The sequence below is a fragment of the Lutra lutra genome, chromosome 3 (assembly GCF_902655055.1).
Source record: "Lutra lutra chromosome 3, mLutLut1.2, whole genome shotgun sequence".
NCBI lineage: Eukaryota > Metazoa > Chordata > Mammalia > Carnivora > Mustelidae > Lutra > Lutra lutra.
The window spans coordinates 54,688,758-54,698,931 of NC_062280.1; positions in this window are offsets into that span (position 1 = coordinate 54,688,758).

Sequence of the window (10,174 nt, forward strand, 5' to 3'; positions counted from 1 at the left end):
TATCCACTCTTTTTCTTTTTTACTGTTATTCACACCTTCCTAATACATTGCATTTTTGGTCAGGGAAACTTTTATGTAGTTATTTTGTTTGTTTGCATGATTGTGTTTCAGCAGTCCCTAACACAATATTGGATATAAAGTCATTTTTCAGATTTTCTGATTGACATTGGGAATTTCATATGCAAAGTAATCTATCAAGAATCATCAATTATTTATGAACAATAATCTTTTTTTTTTCAGTAGAAAACTCCAACTGAGGTCTAGAAATATTTAAAAACAATCTCTCTTCCTCTCTCTCTCTCACTCTCTCTCTCTCTTTTCTCTCCCCACTCCCTTTCTCTTTCTCATATCCTGGGAAAATAACACTGACCATATCATCTTCAAACATTGCAAAATTACTCCAAAATTACAACAGAAAATGAGTGACTATTGGTATAATTTATAAATCAGATGTGGTTGTGTTGAATTGTTTTCCCCAAAATTCATGTGTGGAAGTTCCAACCCTTGGTACCTGTGTATGTGACTCTTTTGTTTATTTATTTCATGAAATAGGGTCCTTTTTTTTTTTAAGATTTTATTTATTTATTTGACAGAGAGCGGTCACAAGTAGACAGAGAGGCAGGCAGAGAGAGAGAGAGAGAGGGAAGCAGGCTCCCTGCCAAGCAGAGAGCCCGATGTGGGACTCGATCCCAGGACCCTGAGATCGTGACCTGAGCCAAAGGCAGCGGCTTAACCCACTGAGCCACCCAGGCGCCCCATGAAATAGGGTCTTTGAAGATGTCTGGGATGCTGTTACAGAGAGGGCGCTAATTCAGTTAAATTGGGTTATTATAAAAAGGGGAGAGTTGGACACACACACACACAGGAAGAAAGAAGTCCATGTGAAGAGGAAGGCAGGGATGGGACAATGCATCTACAAGTCAAGGAACAGTAAGGCTTGTTAGCAAACCTCCAAAAACTAGGAAAGAGACAGAAAGCAGACTCTCCCTCACAGCCCTCATAAAGACCAAGCCTCCCAATACCTTGATCTAGAACTTCAAACCTCCAGAACTGAGACAGTACATTTCTTTAGTTCAAGCCACACAATTTGTGATACTTTGTTGCTGCAGCCCCAACAAATGAAAACATCAGGTTATCAGGAAGAAGAAACTCAGCAGTTAAAACACGACACTATTCATTTTTTAACTTGGCAGAAACCAATATATGTGTTTATTAATAACAGTAACTTCATTCTTAACATGAATTCTTGCCTTAGATAGACTCCTACGGTTTAAGCAACACAAAGCTAGACCAGTGATCTGATAACAGAAAAGTTAAGAAACTACTCAACACGAGTAAATAAGAAAGAAAACTAAATTCCTCGAATAAACTCTTCTACAGAAAAAGTGTCTTGGTTACCAGAGATTTAACTTAAGGAAGCTTAGTACAAGTATTGAGATAATTTAATCTAAGAAAGTACTAGTTCCCTAAAGAAATTACAGGTAACTTCTTTAGAAGACTCACAGATGATACTCTTTTTTTTTTTTTTTTTTTTTTTTTTTTTTTTTTTTGAGAGAAAGAGAGAGAGATAGAGCTCCAGCAGGGTGGGGATGGGGGTTGCAAAGGGAGAGGGAGACAGAGAATCTTAAGTAGCTCTATGCCTAGCAGGAGCTGATATGGGCCTCAATCTCAAAATCCTGAGATTATCACCTGAGCCAAAATTAAGAGTTAGATGCTTAACCAGCTGAGCCACCCAGGGACCCCAACAAACACTTTTTTAAGAATAGGTTTCCCTTAGAACAAGTTTTTAGATGAATTCCTACTAAATGTTTCTAGTTCTATCTCCATTATTAATTTAGGGGTTAGAAACATTAAATAGAATTAATGCTCATGAAGGGTGGCAGAAACAGGCATAAAACAAGGAGGACACAAAACTTTCAGGACAGAATGAAATATTTTTATTTTCACTTTTTAATCACGTAAATATCATTGCAATATCAATACATTTGTTTTGTCAAATGCTTTATCGATGAGCTTCACTTCGCAAATTTTCTGATTTGCTCTTAAATGTGCTGTGTCCATTTATAAATGTAACTCAGGTTCCCACATGTCTCTTCAGCTGTGCACACACGCTCACATACGCTCACACGTACATATGCATTGCAGTTTTTCCCCCAAAAGGAAAGGTGAAAGAGAAATCTACAGGGATGTGTGAGAATGAGACAGATGACTATGACATCCTTGAGTGTACCTTTTTATATAGCTTTATATTTTGAACCATATAAACATATTCAAATAACAGTATTTAATAAGGAATAATGAGGAAAGCCAACCCTAAAATTTGAATGTAAACATAAACCAGGGAGCCTAACTGTATATAAAACATAACCACACATGTATGAAAGAATGAACTCAAATAACATTTGACCACAGTACTTTGCCTATATATTCTTTGTAACAAGTATTCTGAGGAAATAAGTAGCAAAATAAATTTTGACTTTTACATGGTAGATGTGTCATTAATGGTGGTATTGATTAAAAAAAAGAAAAAAATAGGGGTATTGATGAATTGATTCTGGAACTCTTTTGTATGTATCATATAATAGTGTGAATGAGTAATATATTGATGTTCTGTGGTCTTAAGTTTTTCACGTTGGAGAGGGAGATAAATATATAGATTGAGGGAATATGAAAAAAACTCTGTTAACAAATTTCAACTGGAGATATCACTTTTAAAATATCATGATTTAAAAAGGCTTTCCTGGGATGCCTGGGTGGCTCAGTGGGTTAAAGCCTCTGCCTTCGGCTCGCGTTGTGATCCCAGGGTCCTGGAATCGAGCCCTGCATCGGGCTCTCTGCTCAGCATGGATCCTGTTTCCCCTCTCTCTCTCTGCCTGCCTCTCTGCCTACTTGTGATCTCTGTCTGTCGAATGAATAAATAAAATGTTTAAGAAAAAATAAAAAGGCTTTCCTTTAGTTTTGTCAAATGAAAGTCATGGGAGCAATGATACTGTAGTATCCAATGAGCTTACCTCAAGACCTTCCTGACGTATCCTGGTGCAGTGGAGGTGGGGGTAAGGGGCAGAAGGGCTCACCACGAAGAGGCGTGTATGCTATTTCCACTTTATTATAAGGACAATAATGTATGTAATTGTAGGGAGAGGACTGTGTGAAAGAAGGGATTATTGGACTGGTATAGTGATGAGGTAAACTCACCCTGTCATTCACTGGCAATGTGATTCACTGCCTTAGTTTTCTGCCTTAGTTTTAACATTTATTAAATAGATGTAACAGTAGTTCTGGTCTCCCTGGATGAGGAGCACTTAGCTAAAATATGCTTCTCTAGCCCAACACAAGTATCCCCAACTCTTCCCAGGGACAATTTCTTTTCCTTCGATGTATTAATAACATTGATAAAGTTGCAGTTGGTTATAGCCCTTCTGCTTCTCATTTTTTTTTAATTTTTTTTTTAATTTATTTGACAGAGATCACAGGTAGGCAGAGAGGCAGGCAGAGAGGAAGGAAAGCAGGCTCCCTGCTGAGCAGAGAGCCCAATGCGGGGCTCGATCCCAGGACTCTGGGATCGTGACCTGAGCCGAAAGCAGAGGCTTTAACCCACTGAGCCACCCAGGGGCCCCTCTGCTTCTCATTTTTGCTGCCTGTACCAGATCTTACTAAAATCCGTCAATGGTCAGACTGTTGTTTCTAGGCTACATCGGAACACAACATGCTAAGTAATGTGAGAGGGCAAGCAAAGCCTTCTAACCAGAGGTGAATTCTCTTCTAAAAAATCTTTGTTTATTCACAACTAGAGAGTCTTCATAATAACTTATAGTGTAAGGGATCACAGAAAGATCTAACGCTCCTACGTTTGAACGAGCCTCCAGTGCCCACAGCCTTCTAATGCTTGCAATCCATAGACCCTCTGCTCCCAAATTCTGGCTTCTCTGTGTGTGTGTGTTCTGTTGTTTCCTCTTCCCTGTGGTCCCCAGACTTGCTCTTAGAGATTTTTTTTCCAATGTCCTCGCTTCCTGCTACTCCCCTTTTTGGGTATTTATTTCCTTTAACCCAGTGCTCCTGAGGCTCAGTTCAGCTCAGTTTCTAAGGCCCCAGATTGGATGCCATTGTCCTAGAGAATAGGACTAAGGCAATGTTTTGTACAACTTTGTGTCCCCTCTTAGTTTCTTTCTAAGTATGTGTGAATTTAATGGCCAAATCCGTTGTTGTTGTTGTTGTTGTTTTTTGGGGGGGGGGGGTTGGGTTTTTTTTTGTTTGTTTTTAGTTGCTTGTAAATGCCTTGAGCTTTTTACATTGAGGATTATGTTGTCCTAGCTGTGACATCATGGAACTGAGCAAGCAATCTTTTTTTTTTTTTAATTTTATTTATTTATTTATTTGAGAGACAGAAAGAGAGTGCAAGTATGAGCATGAGCAGTGGGAGGGACAGAGGAAGAGGGAGAAGCAGACTCTCTGCTGAGCAGGGACCCCAAAGTGGGGTGGGTTACCAGGACTCTGGGATCATGACCTGAGCCGAAGGCAGACACTTAACCAACTAAACTACCCAGACCCCTCTGAGCAAGAGGTCTTAATAGAAACAGACAGATTTAACTTTGGTTGAACACTAAGAACCTATAACACATTTGTCTTTATTTTTTATTTACACTGATTTACTGCAAGAGATTGTATTGCAAAATCATATGCCATTTATCTTTGTTTTGCTCCTTAACGTGCATGACCATCTTATCTTGAGTTTATGCTTAAAAGGTTAATATTGCTATTAGTTACTTGGAGACCTCTTCACTCTTCCCCTTTCCCATTTATACAGATACAATATTTACCCAAAAAGGATATTGCACCAGAGAAAGGAATATTCCATTTGGTCAATTAACTGAAAGTCTAACACAAATTATTTCCAATTTAATGTGATTTTCTTTCCACTTCTAAGACTAATTTTATGTAGTGGAAGGAAAATAATAGGGTTGGAGAAGAGAAGCAAAAATACGTATAGTACTTTGTTAAGAAACTAGTCTTCATTCAGCTTGAACCAACAACTAAATAATTCTCATAAACTGGAACACTTCTAGTTAGCAGAAGGGGAAACTAGGGCTTAAGTAACTTGCTTAAGATCTTTTCAAAAATAAGTAGTTAAGGTTGGGATCCTGAACCCAGAGCTTATATTCTTGATAACTTGGTCTATAACACAGCCATAACAAATTTACTTGATGTTTGACTTCTATAAATTTTCAGTTATACTAAGTTCTGTATATTAAAGAATGCAACAATGGACATTTCTAGCAATTTTTCCTTTAGCGCCAAATAACGGGAAGATATCAAGCCAATAAGATGTCTTCTTCTATGACCTTAAGGGCCATTAAACCTGAAGTTGTTTCTCAGAAGGGCAAGGATTCCAAGTGTAATTTCCATATTCTGATTCCATGATCCTAAATTATAGAAACAATACACATTCTAAAAATAGCATTTATAATGCTTGAAGCATTGGTAAGAATTCTTCCTATAGCATCTTTCATAAGCTTAAGGAATACTTTGCCTGCCCAGGAAAACCAAGCCCACTAAGACAGTAAGTAGCTTGCTTTCCTCAGTTTACCATCCTGAGTGAAGGTGCTTGCCAGAGTCTTTTGAGAACACTGGGAATCACAGGAGGCATCCACTAGCAGTGCTGAGTAATAAAGGCATAGGTTTTATCAGTCAGCTTTAGAGAGTAGTTCAGACAACTGTCCGGAACACTTATGGCAGGGTCTCATGGTTAAGAGTACAGGACTTGGGCAGATTACCAAGGTATAAATCCTGTCTCCATCTCTAGGTCTGTGAACTTCAGCAGGGCTTTTCTAGCTCTTTCTTAGCTGCTTCCTTGATAAAGGGGGCATGTAATTGTACTTATCTCACATGTATTCTGAGAATTATATGGGTTAAAAGCATATAAATCTCTTCCACAGTGTCTGGTACACAAGAAGTTTAGCTCAATAAATGTTAGCTATTAATAAATAAGAAACAATACTGTAAAACCTGGGTCTAACCAGTATAAAGACAAGCAACATGATTATGAGCACAAATAATAGAAAACTGAAAAAAGAAACTATATAGTCGACCAAATATATTTTTGCTGAGTTTCCAAAAATGGCAGTTTGGTACTTCATCAATATTTCCTAATTTTTACTTGTACATTTTGAGGCTGTTTTGGTAAGTGTGATGTCAAAATTAATAACCATAATGGCCTATTATACTTATACTATATTTGTGGTTACAAAGTACTTTCAAGGCATTTTGCTTTGCAACAACTCCGTGAGATCAATAACATACCCTTGTTTTACTAGTAAAGAAATGGAGGGTTAGAAAAAAAAAAAAGGTTATTTTTTTAAAAAGGTAGAATTGGGACTCAAACAGGGTTGCTTTTTTTTTTTTCCATTCTAAGTTTCTAAATTTTCTTCCATAGGAGTATAAAGAATGTAGATAAAGTGGTTTATATACTTTAACACAATCAGCAAAAAGTATTCAGTTGGATTTAGATTGCCTCAAAAATTCAACCACTTCTACTTAAATAATTTGCAATATGAAATTTCAAAGTTTTGATGCAAATGCACAAATCACTTGGAGACAAAGCTTGCTTTTTCCTTATAATTGAAAGATAGGGTCTTGGTGTCATTCTTGCTATTACTCCAATTTAAATGAACAGTGAACATATGCCATCAATAGATTCTTGTCTTAGCATTCTAAATGAAACTGTTTCGAATTGGTGTTTAATTTTATTTTTTTATTAACATATAATGTATTATTAGCCCCAGGGGTACAGGTCTATGAATCGCCAGGTTTACACACTTCACAGCACTCACCATAGCACATACCCTCCCCAATGTCCATAACCCAATCACCCTCTCCCTCCCCACCTCCCCCCAGCAACCCTCAATTTGTTTTGTGAGATTAAAAGTCTCTTATGGTCGAATTAGTGTTTTAAAGCAGACTAATAATTGTTGAACATAAATGACATACAATTTACTACTTACACATGGACCTTGTTCTTCAAATTTCATATAAACTGAAAGTTAAACTCACTAGTTCTGTAATAACTGATGCTGAAGCACAAGGATAGAGAATCAATGTGAGGTTAAACATTCATGTTAAAATATAAAGAATTAGGTTTGTTGTCTGAAACTACTCAGATGCTCCTTATACTGATATGTCTAAATGTGTTTCTATCCTAAGAAGTATGTGATCCCTGAACAGCTGAGATATTTACATGTTATCTGGGAAAAGTATGAACCAAATGATCTCCAGTTACTTTCTAGCTCCGTAGCTCTGTGACATTTCAGAGGCTTTAGCGGCATCATATTATTGGTGAACTTTATTAGAAAAGAAATCAACTTTTTACATTCAGAGTGGATGAGATCTGAAAACTTTTCCAAAGGTTACTTCATATGTGTGTTACTTTAATGAGTACTTTCTAAATGATTGCAATTTCAATGCCATTTGTATTTAGAAAATGGGGAATGTTATCAATTATCCCATATATATTCTAAATAATGACAGTCCCGGGGGATCAATAGGTCTTTAATATATAATGTTAAATAAGGACATAAAAGTATTACATAACATTTAACTAGATTTAGGAATGATGCTGTAGGGTGGTAAGTGCTCCTATTTCCTGCGTCTTTTATATAGTGTAATTACACATGTGCTGTTATTCAACTGTGGAAAAGTTGAGCAAGGAGGAAGTCTAATCCAAACTCTTTACTTTTCATCAATTATTCATTCATTAAACATTTTTTGAGAGCTTTTATGTGCCAGACACTCTTTGAGTCACTAAGGTTACATCTGTGCATGAAAGAGACAAAGTCCCACCCTTGTGGCACTAGCATTCCTATATGGGGAGCTCAATAAAAGATACAGTAAATGAGAAAAAATGTGTAGTGCTCTAAACAGTGATAAGTGCTATGGAGAAAAATAAACCAGGGAACATGCTGGCAAGGGATTGAAATTGTAAAGAAGATGGTGATGGAAGGCCTCCCCAAGGAAACAACATTCAAGGGAAGACCTGTGAAGACAAAAGGTATTCTTGCAGACAGAATATGAAGCACAAAGTTTCCAGACTTTTTCCCTGCAGTAGAAGATGCTTGCCTTCCTTCCTTCCTTCTTCTTTTCTTTCCTAACAGAAAGGAGGTCCAATGGTTGGAGTGGAATGAAGGAAGCAAAAGTGATGGGTTAGGGAAATAAGTGGTAGGAGGAAGCCATGGTAAGTAAGGACTTTGGTTTTTTCTCTAAATGATACGGGAGGCCATTAGAAGTTTTAAGCACAGGAATGGCCTGATTTTACTTAGCAGTAGTCTGGCAGCTGATTTGAGAATACAGTGAATGGGGACATGAAAAGACGCAATGAGTCAAGTTAAAACATTTCAGTAATTCAAGCAAAAGATGATGGGAGCTGGGACCAAAATGTGAAGTGAAGATGGTGAGAATCTGAATATATTTTGCAACTAGAACTCAAAATTAGGTACCACTGAAGCTGAGAAAAATCTAGGCCTGGAGAAACTGTGGCTTGACTAAGAATAGTTGACCTAAAGATGCCTTCAACAGACTAATGGATGAAGAAGACAAGGTCCATATATACAATGGAATATTATGCCTCCATCAGAACGGATGAATACCCAACTTTTGAACCAACATGGACGGAACTGGAGGAGATTATGCTGATTGGAATAAGTCTAGCAGAGAGAGTCAATTACCATATGATTTCACTTACTTGTGGAGCATAAGGAATAACATGGAGGACATTAGGAGAAGGAAAGGAAAAGTGAATTGGGGGAAATCAGAGGGGGAGACGAATCATGAGAGACTGTGGCCTCTGAGAAACAAACCTAGGGTTTGGGAAGGGAGGAGGATGGGGGTTTAGGTGAGCCTGGTGGTGGGTGTTAAGGAGGGCACATATTGCATGGAGCACTGCATGTGGTGAGTAAAGAACGAATCTCAGAACACTGGGGGAAAAAAAAGAAAAAAAAGAATGGTTGGCATGTTGCTTACTGCAGAGCTGAGAGAGGGTCATAGGTCTTCTACCCCATTGGATATTCCTCCCCAAAACCTCACTTGTATAAGAATGGGAATTACTCATTCTTTGAAATCACAGTGGAGCATGAAAAATATTACTTAAATGAGTGTGTCAGAATTCATGGTTTTAAATTAAGTGGGATATTTCAAAGGGTTCCCATGTTTTTTTTTTATTTTTATTTATTTTTTTTTAAGATTTTACTTATTTTATTTATTTGACAGACAGAGATCACAAGGAGGCAGAGAGGCAGGCAGAGAGAGGGGGAGAAGCAGGCTCCCTGCTGAGCAGAGAGCCCGATGCGATGCGGGGCTCAATCCCAGGATCCTGGGATCATGACATGAGCCGAAGGCAGAGGCTTAACCCACTGAGCCACCCAGGTGCCCCGGGTTCCCATGTTTTATATCAATTTGTCCTAAAGTTCAAGTTCATTTGCCTGACATACTGGACAGGGTAGATCTGGGTTGATTTTTGCCTGTTTATCTAAGTGGTTAACATCTGACTCTATTCCTTCACTTATTCATCAGCTTTTAAAATGATTCTTGAGTGCCTGTTAGGATGCTAGATCCTGGAGGCTTAGCTACTACCTGTCTTCACTGACACCTCACCCTGGCTGCCCTTAGACACTGTTGGTCACTACTTTGTATTACTGGGTCACCGATAGGTACCTCTCTTGTAACGTTTACCACCTGAATTACATTTATCTGTTTAATTGCCTGACTTCCTCATGAACTTTTAAGCAATTTGAATTCAGGATTTAGTCTTGCATTTTTCAGTTCAGGAACAGGCTTTGCATTTTTAAAAACTAGCATAATGCCTTCCACATAGTAGGTAGTCATTGAAGGGTGAATTAGTCAGTTTTACTCAGAAAAATCTGGCTTTTTGGGACACTTTCTAGTTTTTTCTTTGATCTCATTCTTTGTGAGGTGAATGATCAATTGAAAAGGATCACTGAAAAGTCACAAAACATTATTTGATTAATAACCTGTAATTAGATCTCTGAGATTTTGGATGCATAAAATCAAACATATGCCAGAAGATAAAAATTATGGTTGATCTGATGCTTTGGGACAAAATCTTAGTGAATTAGCAATGATTATTTTCACATGTATCTTGTGTATTCACTTTCCCAAAGAAGCTGTT